Source organism: Balaenoptera borealis, assembly GCF_965194805.1.
Source record: "Balaenoptera borealis genome assembly, chromosome: 1".
Classification (NCBI taxonomy): domain Eukaryota; kingdom Metazoa; phylum Chordata; class Mammalia; order Artiodactyla; family Balaenopteridae; genus Balaenoptera; species Balaenoptera borealis.
The window spans coordinates 150,281,717-150,301,786 of NC_138860.1; the positions used below are offsets into that span (position 1 = coordinate 150,281,717).

Genomic DNA, 20,070 nt, shown 5'->3' on the forward strand with positions numbered 1-20,070 from the left:
ACATATTTTAGCTTATTTAATTTTAAGAATGTAAAAAGACAAAAAGAAATCGATCCTTTACACTATCTTTGAGGTGAGCCTTAGAGGCTCTGGTATTGCATGCTATTTTTAAGAATCACAATAATTTTAAACTTTGAACTTATCATCTGCTTTACAGACAACTTAAGAGTGTTAACAAGCAATTTCTAGGTACTTTCTGAGCATCAGAATTGTTCTGGGTGCTGGGAATACACAGGTGAAGAAGACATGGTTAGGACATCATGGGGCTCTTTTTGACTGGAGCTCATCATCAGCCAGGGTCTGTAAAAGGTTACCAACCGGGCTTCCCTGGTGGTGCAGTGGTTGAGAATCTGCCTGCCAATGCAGGGGACACGGGTTCGAGCCCTGGGCTGGGAAGATCTCACATGCCGTGGAGCAACTAGGCCCGTGAGCCACAGCTGCTGAGCCTGCGCGTCTGGAGCCCGTGCTCCGCAACAAGAGAGGCTGTGACACTGAAAGGCCCGCGCACCGCAATGAAGAGTGGCCCCCACTTGCCACAACTAGAGAAAGCCCTCGCACAGAAACGAAGACCCAACACAGCTAAAAATAAATAAATAAATAAAAAAAATTTAAAAAAAATTCAGTGTTGTAATTCTTGAATTTCTAATTAAAAAAAAAAAAAAAAAAAAAAAAAAAAGGTTACCAACCACTGAAGTCTCTCTCCTTGAAGAAATCAGGTATATAGAAAAAAAGGAGCCTCAGAAAAAAAACTTTAGCAGATCTGATCATATCTCTCCCTTACTTATGAATGTTCAGTAACTCCCCATTAACTACAGGATAAAACCTGTTTTTTTGAATAACATACATGGCCCTTTATGATTTGTTCCCTTTATGATTTACCAGTAGATCTTGGTTTCAGCAGACTTATCTCTAAGGTACCTTTCTTGTTCTGATTTAATTTACTCACCAAATCACCTTTTCATCCAATATGATGATTTTTGGATTGGGTTTTCCTATCACCAAGGAAGAGAATAGAATATGAATACTGATCCATTGGGCAATTATATTCCTCATTACATATGATGAAATAAGATTTTTGCTGTAAGTAATTTTCACCTGAGTTTGGGTGAAATTGAGCTCCCCGAACTTCTGAACTGGAAGGCTAAATTTGGAGACTTAACCACAATCATGAGGTCTTCCTTGCAAGTATCAGATATAAGTCCTTAGTATATATATACAGAGCAGTATCAGATACAAGTCCTTAGTGTATTTATACAGAGCTGTCAGATATTTACCATTTAATTTCTCATTAAGCTGTTGGTGATTCAATGGAAAGAACACAGAACTAGTATTCTAGGCCTGCCTGTGACTTACTGTATGACCCTGGCCACTAATTAAGTCTCTTATACCCTAAGTTCCCTCGTTTTTCGTGTAGAAATACTTGCTCTATACGTGTTCTATTGTGATGATAAGCAAGAGTATAGTTGCCAAAATTTTCCATTCAACGAGTATGTAGGCATTATAAGGAATACAAATGTTAAGTATTTGCACTCAAGTTGATAATTTATTGGAGTCAGACTCAAAGTAATGTGTACGGATTCAGAGAATGGAGGAATCACATTCAGTGATGTGTGCGGGGGTGGTGATCAAGATGATTTAATAAAGGAGGTAGTTGAGCTGGATCTTGAGGAATAGGAAAGGTGGTAGAACAGAGTTAGTTGGAAGGGATAAGAGCAGAGAGGCACTGGGATTCTCAGTCTGGCCCCAGCCTTTGTTTTCAGACTCATTATCTTCTGCACACGCCAGACAAAATGTTCTCCGAATCACAGACTTGTGACCGGCACATAGTAGGCAAACCTCCAAGGTTCAGCTTCTACCTCTTCCCTTAAACCCTCACCCAAGTGGAATTTATCATGCTCTCCTCTGCAACTAAGATGTTAGTATCATCTTAATGTCTCTACAGGCTTTAAATTTGGGACCTGCTACTTTCCTTACATCCTCTCTGTCAAGTAGGTATTCTGCCGTTGAAAACTTACAGATAAAGAAACTCAGAGGGTGTATTTGGCCAAAGTCAAACTACTGATAAGTGCTGAAGCCAGGTAGAGCGCTTTTGATTTCAAATCCACTACTGTATGCACTACACTGGAGCGCCCTGGCATGAGACAGGTGGAGTAAAATGTATTGATGCTTAATTCTCAGAGCTCTAATTTTCTCATTTATAAATGGGAGCAGTAGCACGGACCTCATGGGATTATTATAATTATTTTTTTGGCCTCACCGCTTTTGGGATCCCAGTTCCCTGACCAGGGATGGAACCCGAGCCCCCTGCAGTGGAAGCGCGGAGCTCTAACCACTGGACCGGCAGGGAATTCCCTGTTATAAGAATTAAATGGTAAAATATGTGAACTCCCTAGCTCAATGACTAGCACTTAGTGGCCCCTTCTCACCAAGCTTCAGATTCATGTAGGCATAAATAAACAAATAAGAAATATCCAGTTCTGGGGTGCAAAGAAGACGGATTCCGTAGAGAGGCCTTCTGTAAACTTTTACAGGTCTCAGCCTCTGAGTCACGTCATGAGAAATTTTATAAGGCAGCATCTTGTAAAGACTTAAGATTTTGCATTTTCCCTCACGTCCAACCTATCATATCCTTTTCCTGCCTTAGGATGTGTCAAATGCAAGGACTGTACTTGTGTGACTTGTCCAGCTTTGAGGTTAGAGGGTGGTTGAATAATCTCCAAGTCTGGGATCTTAAAAAAAATTAACCAAACCATCCTTTCCGATCGGGACTTTTAATTACTACGTGGAGGAACCTACATTAAAAGCAAGAGGGGGAGAAGGCTCATGGATGGTAGTTGATTCCAAACCCACGTGAAACTAAATAAATGATTTCTTAAATCTTTTACCGGGTGGAGGGTGGGATACTCTTGTGATTTCTCTCGAGCTCCTTAACTCCAGAATTGGCTGCATTTTAAAAGAAAAGGATTCCAGCTTCGGTGGGCTGGTGGCAAAGTGAATAGGCGGGGAATGGTGGGGCGACCCGGGAGGATTCCTCTGTCTACCTACTCGCTGGTGTTCAGAAGCCCGCTCTAGCCGCCAAGGGTCCGCGGAGGCGCGGGCCAGGTCATGTCCGTAAGCCAGGCTCTCAGAGGTGCACGTTCAAGGCCGGGGCTTCCTTTCCCTGGAGGACGGCTTTCGGGCCCTCTCCCCGCTTGGGGGCCTCTGTAGGGATGTCCACAGCCCAGGAAGCAGACCTGAGCGGCGCGGCAGTGCCCGCGACCCCGGCCTTCTCAAGCACTCCAGCGTCCTCGCGCCGCTCCCCATGGGGGCCCAGCGGGGGAGATGGACTTCGCGACCCCCGCTCGGTGGCCCCGCCCCTCCCCTCCCCGCGAGCCCGTTGTGACTTCAACCTTCCCCCAACGCTAGAGGGCCCCGCCCCCTCCCCGCGGGCTAAAGAGCGTCCTCGCGCGCTCACCCCTTCTCTCAGCGTGAGTGTGAGTGCGCTGTCCTCTCACCTCGGCGTTGTTTCCCTCCTCCCCATTGTTTCCCGTCTCTACCACAAGGCCCCGAACGTAGCCCCTCCCCCATTGGTGTTTACTACCCCCCACCCCGGTTTAACCAGTGCCCAGGGGACCCCAGAACGGAGGGAGGGGGCACCCCCAAACTCTTCCCTCTGCGCCTCTTCTCCGGGGTCTCCTGCGCATCTATTCCCTACCCCCGCCCGGGTCAGGACTCCATTCGGGGCTCCGTCCCTCTCTCCCCTCCCCCTCTCCCCCGGCTCCCCTTCTCCCTCGGCCCCCTCCCCTCAGCGGGTCCTCCTCTTTCTCTCCCCCACTCTCCTCCCCCTCCCCATCCCTTCCCCCCCACAATGCAGTTCGCGGCGCGGCGGACATGGCGGTGGAACCCTGAGCTCGTCGTGTCCTGGCCTCCAGCGGCGGCGGCAGTGACGGCGGCAGCGGGAGGCGGAGGGGGAGCGGGAGCCACTGAGATGAGGAGGCGCCGCGCGCGCCTGTAGCTCGCGGGCCTCGCAGGTACGGAGGTTCCGGCCGCGGCGCAGCACCCGGCGCCCAAGGGGGTGTGCTCGGGGCAGGCCGGGCGGCCCCCTCTTCGCCCTCAGGTGCCGTGGCTCGCAGGTGTCGCGGGCCCGGCCCGAGCGCGTGTCAGCCGCCCTCTTGGGGCCTGACACTTCTTTCTTTGCCGGAATGCGCTTCGGGTGTCCCAGGGGAAGGCAGAGATAAGGGAGGTAGGGGCGGCGGCCTGGGCTTCCTGAGGAGGGCATCGGGGAGCTTTGGGGCCGAACTCCACAGCGAGGCTGGGGCACTCGGCCCCCGAGCTGAAACCTGTAGACCCGGGCAGCGGATTTTGAGTTAACGGGATAGGAGTGAACATTTTCTGGGGTCCAGTATGATTCCTTGTCATGTGTGCCTTTTCTTTCACCCCTGCTTAGATATAGACGTACGTATATAACACGTAAATACACAAACACGCATATAATACATAATAAACATTTTTTTCCGGGCTCGCCCTTGTCGGGAGGAGAGAACGTAGAGGTGTCTGTGAGGATATCGCTTCTTGCTCGCCCGCCTTCTCTCTCCCCCGCCCCCCGGTCGAATGGTGGTAATGAACGCTTTTGACGTGGGAAACTGAGATTCGTATTTGTAAACAGACAGCACTCGCCGAGTGTGATGTACGCCTCCGCGAGAGGTTTCAGGTCCTTTTGGTATACGGATTGCAAAAGAATGATATATTTAGACCTGAAAGAAAGATATCATCGGGATTTAAAGTTGTACCTGAATGTGGTGAATTACTGTTATTTTAACAACGTTGATTAAATACTTTCTTTTTAGAAGATTATCAGATTTTTAATAAGATGAATTTTGTACCTTGCGCGAGATCTTAGTTTCGGTATACCATGTTTCTTCGTTTCGATATATTTTTTATACAAAAGTAGTTCCTTACACATTTGACGTTCTACTCCCTTTTGTGATCTCCTTAGTGTCCAGAAGTGCAATTCGAATTGTGTATTGTTGGCATGCATTTAATAATTAGCTGGAGCGGATCAGGTTACCTTTTGTTTCCAAAGATCGCCCCCCCATCCAGTCTTGTAGTAGCGAAATGTGTAACACTTGGTGAAACGGAACATATCCTTTTTCTGTTTTTAAAATAATGAGAACTATTAGCTAATAAAATTGGATAATCGCAACTGCTTATGATAATTTAGAGAGAATGCCATATCAAGGTGGTGAATTGTAGGATGGTTTTTTAAAAAAGTTTTTTTTTGTTGTTGTTACTATCAGTCAGCGTGTTCTGTATATGAGTAAAATGTACGCTGAAATTTTTTTTAGGCTCAGAACGCTTGTATGTCTCCTTAGAAATTGCTTCACTACATTGCATCCTAGTACTGATTAGTCACAACTTATAAAATTATGAAATATTGATTCATTTAGAAAACTGTGCTTAAGATAATTAATGAATTCACTAGTGTCTAGTGTACTATGATCCTTGTATAAACAAATTTTAAAGAGTGCTTCTTAAAAACCGTATACTTTGGGGAAGATAAGAATTTTAAGTTGCTTTATGCTTTAAAAAGATGATATTTAATACAAACAAAAGAGTTACTTTTTAAAAAAGCTATTTTAGATAAATTTTCCTGCTGGTTGTAATTTTTCATTTGACTTGTGTGGAAAATGAAAAAATAAAGCTTCCTTGAAATAATACAGAAGCGGAAGTGAAAGTTATTGACATTTAATGTTTTAAGTCTAGCAAATGTCTAAATACAGAAAGGAAATTAAAGTCTTTTCATTTTCCTAGGTCAAGTTGTTAGTAATACAGATAAACTAACAAGATGTTATGATGCACATAAGTTTAGTTCAATATTGTAAATCCTAAATCACATCTAGAATTACATTTATTTTTAGTTAATGTAGCTGGAACAGTATAGTGTCTACATTATAATTTCAGACCTTTTAAAATAAAAATTTTTATTTGTAATTATAAATGTCTGATTAATAAAAAGCTGTTTAAAGAGAATTTTTATTAGTTCTCAGAATAGAGTCATTTTAGTAAGAGTAATTGGATAACTCTTTTTGACCTCAAAGTTAACCTTGACATGCACAATAAGCAGGATTAATTATGTTGTGTTCTTCATATAATGTCAAATCAGGATCTTTGGGTAGACAAAGGTGTATGAATTTTATTTCTGCAGTAAGTTTCTGGTTTCAGAGAAACTATAAGTAAGACTTACCTGTAAATGCTGATGCCAGTAAATTTTGTTTACCCTTAAAAAAAAAGACCATTTTGATATAACAAATTCAGTGAGATGTGTTACTTCCTAACGTAAACTACAAATGCTTGAATTCAGTTGATTGTTACTGCAGATAGAAATACGTTCTAAAAAAGAACAGTTCTAGAAAGACAAATAGGCAAGGGGAGTAAAGCAGGATATATAGACTTTTTTCTTCTTAGAGGAATTAAGATTAATTACACTGAACTAAGTAAATTAGAATTTTTTTCCACTAAACTAAGTTTTACCTGTTTTGTTTCAGGCATGGTGCTAGCCATGTTTATGTATTTTTATTCACTTGTTCAGTGTAACAACCCTATGAAACCTGTTTTATAAATGAGGACTCTCTGACTCAGAGGTTAATTTGCATAAGATCATAGAGTTAGAAAGATTGAAAGCAGCTCTGTGTGTTCTTCCTATTATATATGTCATGTTGCTTCTCAGATGTATCAAGTGTTCTCCCAATTTTATAGGAGAAACTGCCTAAGGTTGCTCGTTCATTCATCATTGAATCATTTATTTCTTCAAACATTTGCATTTGTACTTTATGCTAGACATTGCTAGGTTTTAGAGATATAAAATTATTGAAGACAATCTCTTGCTTCAGGGAACTCAGTCATATAATACGTACAGATAAATTGCAACACACTAGATTATGGGAGTTCGGAGGGAAGAAGCTGGCTCTTGAGGGATGAGTAGGAGTTTTCCAGATGGAGAAGGGGATAGACTGGAGGCCATTCCAAAGTAAAGGAATAATGTGTGTGAAGGTGATAAGTTGTAATAGGGCTTGGTGTTTAGGGGAGAGTGAGAAATTCAGTGTGGTATGAATTGAATTATGGATAGAGTGGTGAGAGAAATGGTTTGAAGTACCTGGCAGATTGTGAAGATTATTGTGTATGTTAAATGAAGACCTTTGGATTTTTATCTTGTAAAGTGAGATCACCAAGTGGGATAGTGGTTGAGCTGTAATTAAAATTATGGTTTTTGATTCCTATTTTAGTATTTCTTTCTCCTTGGCTTCTCCATCAATAGATTTACCCTTGTTTTCATTGGATAGATTTACCCTTGTTTTCATTGGATAGTCAAGCCATCTTTTGCATGCTGCTCTCTTCTCCTCTCTCTAGTTGCTGTAGTCCAGACTGGTTCTTTGAGGATCCTGTGATCCAAGTCTTATTGTCTAAGAATGTTTAATTTCTTAGAGGAGTCTTTTGAGGTAAAAATACCTCTGGGAGAAATCACCTTGTTATCGTTACACAGGAAGTGTTTTCACTCCTTGGCTTGGGTTGGTTGACTGCTTTCTAGTTTACCATTGGAAAGCAATAGCATAGGGCATTGGGGAATGTGGTCTGGAAAGCAGAGGCAGGATTCATACAAGCTCGGTGTTCATCAGTAAAGATGAGCAAAGTCCTACTGATCTTTATACAAAGCAATCTGTATTTTCAAAAATTAGGTATTTTGTAAGGCACACAATAATCTGGTCTTTTTAAATGGGTATTTGATTTACAATGATAATAGGTAACTTACTGCATAGTTACTATGTGTTAATTTATTGCTAAAGATCTTAGAAGTATTCACCGGTCCTCGCAACAACTTTTATATTATCAGTATTTATAGGTGAGGAAAGTAGCTGCAGAAAGACTAGATACTTTGGCTAAGATCTCAGAGCTAGTTTGCTGCTGAGCCAGGATTTGAACTCAGGATGTCTGAGTCTAGAGTTAGAGCTCTTAACCACTATACTATGTTGCACCTCAAGCTTAGGTTGTCAAAATTTAGTATGCAGAGGATGTTAAATTCAGTATAGTCGCATAGGTTGTCAAAAAATGTTTTGTTAAGAACATAAAGTATGAATTTAGATGATAATGAAATCTGATTGCATTTTGTCAGTCTCAGCTGTACACTGTAGTTTAAATAATTTAATTAACATTAAAATTGATTGGTCATTAACTACAAATAGCTCCAGTCTTGTGCTGAGGGTTAGTTTAGGTCAGCGGTATTCAAACTATGTTTGGGGACCTTTTGGGGGTCTCTGAGTTGTAACTGTTTTCATAGTAATATTAAGAAGATATTTACCTTTTCCCCTTTCATTTTCTCATCTGGAATGTACAGTGATAGATACATGTGAAAACATTATTACTTTTATGGTACTGGAATGTGTAATAGTGTATTCTTTTTTTCTTTTTCTTTGAGATATAATTTACAGTACCATAAAACTCACCTTTTAATTAATTAATTTATTTATTTATGGCTGTGTTGGGTCTTCGTTTCTGTGCTAGGGCTTTCTCTAGTTGCGGCGAGTGGGGGCCACTCTTCATCGCGGTGCGCGGACCTCTCACTATCGCGGCCTCTCCTGTTGCGGAGCACAGGCTCCAGACGCGCAGGCTCAGCAACTATGGCTCACGGGCCTAGTCGCTCCGCGGCATGTGGGATCCTCCCAGACCAGGGCTCGAACCCGTGTCCTCTGCATTGGCAGGCAGACTCTCAACCACCGCGCCACCAGGGAAGCCCAAAACTCACCTTTTTAAAGCATGTAGTTCAGGGACTTCCCTGGCAGTCTGGCGGTTAAGACTCGGTGCTTCCAATGCAGGGGACACGGGTTTGATCCCTGGTTGGGGAACTAGGATCCCATATGCTGTGTTGCATGACCAAAAAAAAAAAAAAAAAAAAAAAGCATGCAGTTTAGTGTATATTTGTAAGGTTATGTAATCATCACTACTGTTTAATTCCAGGACATTTTCATCTTACCAAAAGAAACCCTGTGCCCATTAGCAATCACCCTGCATCCCCCCCACCTCAAGCTTTTGGCAACCACTAAACTGCTTTCTGTCTCTTTCTGTCTTTGGAATTGCCTATTCTGGATATTTCATGTGAATAGAGTCATATAACATGTGGCTTTTTGTGCCTGGCTTCTTTCACTAAGCATAATGTTTTCAAGGTTCGTCCATAATACATCATGTATTAGCACTTCATTCCTTTTTATGGCTGAATAATACTACATTCTGTGGAATGTATTCTATAGAGATACCACATTTTGTTTATCCATTCATCATTTGATAGACATTTGGGTTATTTCCACTTTTTGGCTATTATGAATAATGTTTCTTTGAACATTCATGTAAAAGTTTTTGTGAGGATGTATGTTTCCATTTCTCTTGGATATATACCCAGGAGTGGAATTGCTGAGTGTTCTGATACATTTATGTTTAACTTTATGGAGGAACTGCCAAAACTATTTTCCTGAGAGGCTGCACCATCTTATATTTTCGCTAGTAATGTACGAGGGTTCTAATTTCTCCACATCCTCACCAGCACTTGTTATTGTCCATCTTTTAAATTATAGCCATCCTAGCTGGTGAAGTGGTATCTCATTGTGATTTTGATTTGCAGTTCCCTAATGACTAATGATGTTAAGCATCTCTTCATGTGTCTGTTGGCTATTTGTATATCTTATTTGGAGAAACGTCTATTTAAATCCTTTGTTCATTAAAAAAAATTGGATTATTTTTATTGTTGAATTATAAGAGTTCTTTATATATTCTGCATACTAGATCCTTATCAGATAAATGATATGCAAAAATGTTCTCCCATTTTGTGGGTTGTCTTTTCATTTTCTTTTTTTAAATTTAAAAATTTTGGCAAAATATATATATAACATAAAATTTACCATGTTAACCATTTTTAAGTGTATATTCACAGTGTTGTGCAACCATCACCACCATCCATGTCCAGAACTTTTTCCTTTTTCCCAAACTAACACTCTGTGCCCTTAAGCAATAACTCCTTATTCCCTTCTCCCCTCAGCCCCTAGCAACCATCATTCTACTTTCTGTTTCTATGAATTTGACTACTGTATGTAATTAGAGTCATATAATATTTGTTCTTTTGTGACTTATTTCATTTAACACAGTGTCTTCAAGGTTCTTCCATGTTTTAGCATGTGTCGGAATTTCCTTCCTTTTTAAGGCTGAATAATGTTTTCTTGTATTTATATACCATATTTTGTTTATCCATTCATCCGTTGATAGACACTTTGGTTGCTTCTGCCTTTTGGCTATTGTGAATACTGCTGCTGTGGATGTGGGTGTACAAATATCTGTTTGAGTCCCTGCTTTCTGTTCTTTGGAAATATACCCAGAAGTGGAATTGCTGGATCATGTGGTAAATCTATGTTTAGTTTTTGAGGAACTGACATTTAATTCTTTTCATTTTCTTGAGTATGTTTTTTTAAGCACCCAAGTTTTAGATTTTGATAAAGTCCTATTTATCTATTTCTTCTTGCACTTTGGGAGTCATATCTAAGAAATATAAGCCAAAATTATAAAGATCTACACCTGTGTTTTTTTCTAAGTTTTATAGTTTTAGCTTTTACATTTAGGTCTTTGATCCATTTTTAGTTAATTTTTGAATGTGTTGTGAGGCAGAGGTCCAACTTCATACTTTTGCATGTGGCTATCCAATTGTCCCAGCACCATTTATTGACAAGACTATTCTTTCCCTTGTTGAATGATCTTGGTGTCATTGTTGAAAATCAATTGACCATAAATGTCTCTGTTTATTTCTGGCTTCTCAATTGATTCTGGATTCTCCATTGATTTGTATGTCTGTCGTTATGCCAGTACCACCCAGTCTTTTTTCTTCTATTTATTTATTTCTTTCTTTTTGGCTGCGTTGGGTCTTTGTTGCTGTGCGCGGGCTTTCTCTATTTGTGGCGAGTGGGGGCTCCTCTTCCTTGTGGTGCGCGGGCTTCTCGTTGCGGTGGCATCTCTTGTTGTGGAGCACAGGCTCTAGGCGCGAGGGCTTCAGTAGTTGTGGCACACGGCTCAGTAGTTGTGGCTTGTGGGCTCTAGAGCGCAGGCTCAGTAGTTGTGGCGCACGGGCTTATTTGCTCCGTGGCATGTGGGATCTTCCTGGACCAGGGCTCGAACCCGTGTCCCCTGCATTGGCAGGAGGATTCTTAACCACTGCACTGCCAGGGAAGTCCCACCACCCAGTCTTGATTACTGTAGCTTTGTAGAAGGTTTTGAAATTAGGAAATCGAAGTTGAAGATGTGAGTTCTCCAACTTAACTTTTCTTTTTCAAGATTGTTTTGGCTGTTCTGAGTCCCTTGCATTTCCGTGTGCATTTTAGGATCCATTTGTCAATTTTTGAAGAAAATCTTGTACTTCTTTTTGTTACTACTTTGATGGTATTGGAATGTGTAATAGTGTATTCTTTTTCTTTTTCTTTGAGATATAATTTACAGTACCAATTGTAAATGGAATTGTTTTCTTAACTTCACTTTCAGACTGTTCATTGCTAGTATATAGAAATACAATTGATTTTTGTTTATTGATCTTGGATGGTAATGTTGCTGGACTAATTTATTAGCTCTAACAGTTTTTTTGAGGATTCCTTAGGATTTTTTATATATGGGATCATGTCATCTGCAAATATAGATAGTTTTACTTCTTCCTTTCCAGTCTGGATGCTTTTTATTTCTTTTTCTTGCCTAATTGCCCTGGCTGGTACAGTGTTGAAGAGAAGTGAAGACAACAGGGAATTCCCTGGAGGTCCAGTGGTTAGGACTCGGTGCTTTCACTTCTGCGGCCTGCGTTCAATCCCTGGTCAGGGAACTAAGAACTTGCAAGCCACGCGGCCAAAATAAATAAATAAATAGATAGATAAGTGTAAAAAAAAAAAGTGAAGACAACATATCCTTGTTTCTGTTCTTAAGGGAGAAAACATTTAGTCTTTCACCATTAAGTATGATGTTACACGTGGGTTTTTTGTCAGATTGAGGAAAGTTTCTTTTGATTCCTAATTTGTTGAGTGTTTTTATTGTAAAAGGGCATTAGATTTTATCAAATTCTTTTTTTGTGTCACTTGAGATGACTGTGTGGTGTTTGTCCTTTATTTTATTAGTATGGTGTATTACATTGATTGATTTTCATATTGAACCAACCTTGCATTCCTGGGATAGAATACACTTGATCCTGGTGTATAACTTTTTTTTTTTTTTTTTTTAATTTTAGGGAAGGTTCTTTTATTTATTTATTTATTTTTGGCTGTGTTGGGTCTTCGTTTCTGTGCGAGGGCTTCCTTCAGTTGCGGCAAGTGGGGGCCACTCTTCATCACGGTGCACGGGCCTCTTCACTATCGCGGCCTCTCTTGTTGCGGAGCACAGGCTCCAGACGCGCAGGCTCAGCAGCTGTGGCTCACGGGCCTAGTTGCTCCGCGGCATGTGGGATCCTCCCAGCCCAGGGCTCGAACCCGTGTCCCCTGCATTGGCAGGCAGATTCTCAACCACTGCGCCACCAGGGAAGCACTGGTGTATAACTTTTTGTTGCTGGATTTGGTTTGCTAGTATTTTGTTGAGGATTTTGCATCTGTATTCATAAGGCACATTGGTGTATAGTTTTCTTGTAACGTCGTTGTCTGGTTTTGGTATTGAGGCAATACTGGCCTCATAGAATGAGTTAATAGTGTATTCTTGTATTTGAAAAATTTTTCAGTTTTAATATCTAATGATGTAAATGTCAATAGCTATAACTCACAAAAACAAAAGTTCTTGGGATTCTTGTTAATTTTTAAGAGTATAAATGCATCCTGAGGTCAAAAAGTTTGAGAACTGCTGGTTTAGGCTAAGGACATACCTTAGTGCCTAAGCATTGAACCAAAAAATATGTCTCTTCTTTCTTGTCATAAACCAATCCCATTTGTGTCATTTTAGGCAAGTCACACACTCAGTGTACCTCATTAATATATAAAGTGGAAATACTGCAAGACTGTTAACTTTACAGATGTGAAAAGATAAATGAATGGGCATGTTAGGCATATATTAGCTGATACTGTATCTTCAAAACCTGTTTTTTTAAAATTTTATTTTATTTTTTTATACAGCAGGTTCTTATTAGTTATCTATTCTATGCATATTAGTGTATATAGGTCAATCCCAGTCTCCCAATTCATCACACCACCATCCCCCCCCCGCCACTTTCCCCCCTTGGTGTCCATACATTTGTTCTCTACATCTGTGTCTCTATTTCTGCCCTGCAAACTGGTTCATCTGTACCATTTTTCTAGGTTCCACATATATGCGTTAATATACGATATTTGTTTTTCTTTTTCTGACTTATTTTGTATGACAGTCTCTAGATCCATCCACGTCTCTACGAATGATCCAATTTCGTTCCTTTTTATGGCTGAGTAATATTCCATTGTGTATATGTACCACATTTTCTTTATCCATTCATCTGTTGATGGGCATTTAGGTTGCTTCTGTGACCTGGCTGTTGTAAGTAGTGCTGCAGTGTACATTGGGGTGCATGTGTCTTTTTGAATTATGGTTTTCTCTGGGTATATGCCCAGTAATGGGATTGCTGGGTCATATGGTAATTCTATTTTTAGTTTTTTAAGGAACCTCCATACTGTTCTCCATAGTGGCTGTATCAATTTACATTCCCACCAACAGGGCAAGAGGGTTCCCTTTTCTCCACACCCTCTCCAGCATTTGTTGTTTGTAGATTTTCTGATGCTGCCCATTCTAACTGGTGTGAGGTGATACCTCATTGTAGTTGTGATTTGCTTTTCTCTAATAATTAGTGACGTTGAGCAGCTTTTCATGTGCTTCTTGGCCATCTGTATGTGTTCTTTGGAGGAATGTCTATTTAAACAAATATTTTTTTTAAACTGAAAAATTTGTAAGGGCTCCAGGACTTTTTGTAGGAACTTATGGTATTGTTATGAGACAGTGTCTTGAATTGTGTCATACAGGTAAAAATTTGTTAGTTTGTGTTTGGAACTTGTATTTAAGCTTTCTGTGATAGTACCAGTTTTAAACCAGTGATTTTCATTATATGAGAGGTACATCTTCTTAGGAAGGTGTTTCATAATCACTTTGGAAGGTCTTTTAAACCACTCACAGCTACCCTCTCCCACCCCCCATTCTTGTGTTCCTCTTTATTTCTGTTGGCCGTGTATTCTGTTTCTCAGATGGGTTAGAAAAATGATTGAGAACCATTATTCTGAACCCTCTAAGGGGGTTTGTATCTTGTTCCCTTCACACCTCCTTCCTCAAAGCCAGAAAACCAGACCCATGTTTTTCTATGTAGTGTCTGTTTATTCTTCTATTCTCTGCTAAAATTCTTCTTCTTCTAAGACTGGTGCCCTACTGCCAAGGGGGGAAAGCGACGGGGGGGTTCGGGTGGTGGCGTGATGAATTGGGCGATTGGGATTGACATGTATACACTGATGTGTATAAAACTGATGACTAATAGAACCTGCTGTATAAAAAAATAAATAAAATTCAAAAATTCAAAAAGAAAAAAAGACTGGTGCCCTACTGGCTGTTTCTTACCTGACTTTGTTATTTCAATCTAGGAACCTCTGTGTCACTCGCTTATGTTCACTGATACTTTGGTATAATTCTTGATATCGTATCAGGCAGTTGGAAGCATAATACTGAAGGTTACCTAACATCTTAACTTTATTTTTCCTTAATTTCTGTATTCCAGTGGTATTCAGCTCTACTTTCCTTGACACACCTACTCATATGGTTCAATAATGGTTCTACTTCTGACCAAAATCTCCTTAATATCTATATGTGCATCTTTCTCATTTCTTTAGTTTTCTCATCTATCCCTAATCTCTTTGTATATAACCTCTTTTGGGCTTTATCCTTCCCCCTCACCAGTACCATTACTGTTGTGTTCGCTTACTCTATTGAATTATTCATTCTGTCAATCCTCTACCCAGTATGAATTTAAATATCTGTAAATTGTATAAACTAGTAGACTGGTGTGTTATATATGTAGTTAGGTCTTTAACACAGCTGGGCAGTATTTTAGTCAGATTTCTTTCCTGTTTCTCACATTTAGTATTGTTTTACCCTGGCCTTAAGCCCTCTACTGCCCTCTGCCTTTCGCAGTCAGTGTTGGCCTTCTGTTTCATAGAACAATGTTATAAAACTTGTGTTCCTCACAGTCCTTTGAGATACTGATAGGTGGTCCTGGCAAAAAATGTTTCTTTAGTCAAATGAATCTGGGAAATGTTGCAAATTAGATCTCACTCTTAGAGATTTACAGTGCTTATTAGGATATTGAAGCATCTTCTGGGAAGAAACCCATTTAACTTTAACACAACTTTTCCCTCTCCACTATCCCACTAAAATTGCTTGTGTTAAGGCCCTAAATAACCTCTTAATACTTTTTACTATTATTGATAACTACTCTTGTTTACTTCAGTGACATCTCCTTTTCCTCTCTTCTCTGTCTTCCTGTTCTGCAGAAGTTAATCTAAAGCAAAAATTGTGCTACTCTTCTGCTTATCATCTATGGCTTCTCTTTGTTAAAGTCTAAACTTGAGTTGGTATGCAAATATGTGTACCAATTTACATTCCCAGTTCATCTCCTGTATTCATCATTATGCATGCTATTTTACATCCTAAAAAACTTGTCAGAGTTTTAGAAATATATTTTGTCTAGTACATACAAATCTTGTCTTACTCCTTCTTACTCCTTCTCTTAAGTGAGAAATTCTTTCTCAGCTCAATATTATCTCCATGTAGAAGGCTTTTTCTTAGGCTCTTTCCTCAGGGTTTCCTTAGCATGTGTCACATAATATTGTCATTATTTGTTTGTATGACTATCTCCCCTTTTAGACATGAGCCTATTATTTATCTTTGTATCCCCAGCTTTTAACTGAGCACCTTATATGTGAATGTTGAAAATTATCTTTGTTAAAACTGATTCCTGATTTATATTTGTTTACCTGAGCAAATAAAAGCACAGCTACATAATTTGCAGGGCCAGTGCAAAATAAAAATGCAGGGTCTCTAGTTCAAAACGCAGGAAAAAAGTGCTGTTAAAGTTACTAAAACAAAGTTTTTTTCTTCTTTGATCTTTCTCTCAGCTCGTTGTGTTTATTTTCTTTTTAATGTCATTGTACATAAAGAACAATTGAAATTGTTAATTAAGCATGAATTTTACTGTTCAACTTTGTATTGTGCAATGCCAGTTTTAAATGCAAATATATGATTATTTAACTCTTAATGTGGAATTGCTAGTATTTCATAGCTTGTACATATATATTTCATTCTTACCAGAACAGGGAAAACACTGCACAAAACTTACTTGCTGTTTTTATTTCATTTCTTATACTTGCACATTCTGCCAACAGTCTTTACCTTTGATTTGGCAGGACTGAAAGGAAAAGGAACTGTGGCTTGCTCTATCTTTCCCTTTCCTTCTGTGTTGTCACTTTTAGCATAAGTGGTTGGTTAATACAGGGAAGTAACATGAGTAAGAAAAGACATGATAGGCTTTTTGATCATTCATGTTTCTTAGAATTCCATTGCCTTTCCTCTGTGTTTGAAGCAAGTTATGGTTCAAACAAAATGTGGCTTCTTGGGCTGTTAGTACCCTTGCTTACTTAGTTGTAGACAACATGCTTACTTAATATTCACACTGAGTCTTGCTGAACTCCCCACACATCATGGATCCACCGATATTCTGTGTTCACAGGGCATCACCAAAGCTATATGAGAATGAGGTGGAAACAAATGGCAAGGTATACATTTTGCATATATCTCCTGCTCCTGTGCATGTTCCATTGTCCTATTAGACTTCACTACAAAACACAAATTCAAAGATAAAATTATTAAGAATTTCAAGTTGGTGACAGGAGATCTTTAAACCAAGCACAGCGTCTTTCTGAGCATGGAGCCCTGTGTAACTGCACAGATCACATGACCATGAAATTAGCCCTGAACAAAAGGATTGGAGGGAAATAGTAACATGGGTCGAGACAAAGAGACTGCCTTATTTCATCTTGTACTAATGTGATAAGCCTTGTTACTGCTCCTTTATTTTGAGGCATTCTGAGGGTTGTGTTCCTTATTGCCTTGAAGTTAGGTGCAGCCATGTGGCTTTTTTTGGTAAATGAAATGTGAGCAGAGGTGACCAGTGCTATTCCTTTTCCCTCTGTTTTGCTAATATGGGAGGTAACATAAGATTAAAGCAGCTTGGAATGCTGAGCCAATGCATAAAGGACAGCTGCCTTAGAGAGTCACCTTAATTCACAGAGGATTTTGTATGAGTTGTTAAATCAATTTATGTTGTGATAAACATTGAGTTGTAGAGGTTGTTATTGCAGCATAACCTGGCCCATTCCAAGGGATACAGTATATGAAATTTCAAAATGAGTGTGGTGTTAGAAGCACAAGCATTGTAGGACCAGCACAGTTACATATCACAATTTTTGGAACTATGGGACAAACTTTGTCTCCCCAACAAACAAGTAACACTTAAAAAGTGTTAGCTACATTGTTATACATAAATACCAAAGAGCTGCCTGATACTGGAAGAATCAAGAACTTTCTAGTGAATCTTGCATCACAGAACTCTTCATATAGATAGAGCTTGTTCTTGATTATTTGTTTATAAGGAAAAAGAGGAAAGTGTAGCTTGGATAATTAGGGGATCCAGATGATCTCCATATCTCATTAGAAAAAAGCCCAAAAAACAGTTGGCAACCTCAGGCTGTTTTAATCAACAAATTGCTTGTGAAAAGAAGCATGACTTAAACTTCTTTGACCAGTGGCCAAAAAAGCTTTACCAGATGAACACAGAAGGAAAAGGCTTGAGTAATCCAGAAAACCTAGCTAATTGGGCTTTATATGAGGATCTAGGTAATTTAGTTTGGAAATCCCATTTATTTACAAAACTGGATTTGAGAGAAGGGGGCACAGTTCTACTTGGCTTTGATCATAAAAACTCTTGTCAGTTGATTTACCCATATAAAAAGTTATGTTTTTTTAAAAACTTTAGCTATTTTAGAGAATGATTGACATTTAAAATTTGAGGTTTGTGATACTTTATATAAGCTTAATACACATTATTTCGATTAAATTTTTTGAGTTAAAAGTTTTTTTATTGTGGTAAAGTATACATCACATTAAATTTATCGTTTTAACCTTTTTAAGTGTACAATTCAATGGCATTAGTACATTCACAATGTTGTGTAACCATCGCCACTATTTATTTCCAAAACTTTTTAATCATCCCAAACAGAAACTCTGTACCCATTAAGCAATGACTTCCCATTCCCCTCTCCCGCTAGCCCCTGATAACTTCTGTTCTACTTTCTATCCCTATGAATTTACCAATTCTCAATATCTTATATAATTGAATCATACAATATCTGCCGTTTTGTGAGTGACTTATTTCATTTAGCATGATGTCCTCAAGGTTAATCCATGTTGTAGCATGTGTCAGAGTTTCCTTCCTTTAAATGGCCGAGTAATATTCCATTGTGTGTATCCCACATTTTGTTTATCCATTCATCTGTTGATAGATGCTTGGTTGCGTCTACCTTTTGGCCGTTGTGAATAATGCTGCAGTGAACATGGTGTACAAATATCTGTTTGAGTCCCTATTTTCAGTCTTTTGGATATATGCCTACGAGTAGAATTGCTGGATCATATGGCAATTCCATGTTTAACTTTTTGAGGAACTTCCAAACTGTTTCCTGCATCAACTGCGTCATTTTATTCCCACCAGCAGTTGCATGAGGATTCCCACTTGGTTTTTTGTTTTTTTGCTTTGGTTGCCTTTGCTTTTGGTATCAAATCCAAAAAAATCATTGTCAAGATGGATGTCAAGGATGAAATTTTAAATTTGATGAAGACCAATTTATCTATTTTTTTCTTTTGTCATCTGTGCTTTTGATGTCATATTTAAGAAACTGTTGCCAAATCCAAGGTCATGAAGATTTATAGTTTTTATGCAGTTATATTTATGTGTGTGTTTGTGTAGTTTAGAGTATAAGGTATAGTTTTAGTATAGATATTAAATTTAGGTCTTTGTTCTTTTGTTTTTGTTTTTATCCTTACATTGTTTATTTCTGAAAATATAGGTATATATATTCTCTTCTTTCTTACAAAAAATTAGCTTACTACACATGCCTGTGTATATTACTTTTTTTCACTTAACAGTGTATCTTCACTATCACTCCATAACAGAATAGAGATTTCCTCAGTCTAGTTTACATCTGTATGGTAATATATTTTATTGTTTTATGACAGTTTTTCTATAGTTTTTCAAAAGACTCAAATGGTCATTTGAGTTTTTTTCCTGTCTGCTGCTTTTACAATTAGTGTCTTGTCTTATTTGATCCATTTTGAGTTAATTTTTGCAACTGGTGTAAGGTCAGGGTCCAGCTTCATTCTTTTGAACACGTGTGTTCAGTTTTCCAGCACCATTTATTGAAAAGACTGTCCTTTCCCCCATTCAGTACTCTTAGCACTGTTGTCAGATCGAATGACCATGTATGTAAGGGTTTATTTATGGGCTCTGTATTCTGTTCCATTGATATATGTCTTTCTTTATGCTATTACCAGACTGTTTTGGTTATGGTAGCTTTGTGTAGTAAGTTTTGAAATAAGAAAGTGTTACTCTTCCAACTAATTTTTTCCTTTTTTTAGATTGTTTTGCCTATTTAGAGTCCTTTGAAATTCCGTATGACTTTTAGGATGGGTTTTTGTTTCTGCAAAAAATGCCATTGTGATTTTGATAGTGATTGCATTGAGTCTGTAGATCACTTTGGGTAGTATTGGCATCTTAACAGTATTGTTAACAATATAAGTCATTGACAATGACTTAAGTGAAGGAAACAAATGGGTGAGTGCACAGTGGGCTGCAGTTTATGAATTCTGCCCAGTCTCCAGCTTTTGGCAGCACTGGGAAAGCAGACTAAATAGTTTTGGGGACTCTTGATATTGATAACAATAAGCAAGGGGTGGAGTACTTAATTCTTTTAAAGTGAATGATAAACA

General features: G+C 39.1%; 1 protein-coding gene across 7 annotated transcripts in view; it reads left to right on the forward strand.

Moving 5' to 3' along the window:
- The first annotated feature begins 3,516 nt into the window (after nt 1-3,516).
- Nucleotides 3,517-20,070, forward strand: part of TUT4 (terminal uridylyl transferase 4) — a 151,701-nt gene continuing 135,147 nt past the window's right edge. The window contains exon 1 of one of the 7 annotated variants that reach the window (XM_082370115.1): nt 3,517-4,010. The gene's annotated coding sequence lies outside the window, so the exon portion shown is untranslated. The remainder of the gene's footprint in view (nt 4,011-20,070) is intronic. The other 6 variants (XM_082370113.1, XM_082370112.1, XM_082370114.1 and 3 more) reach the window with 6 other exon arrangements.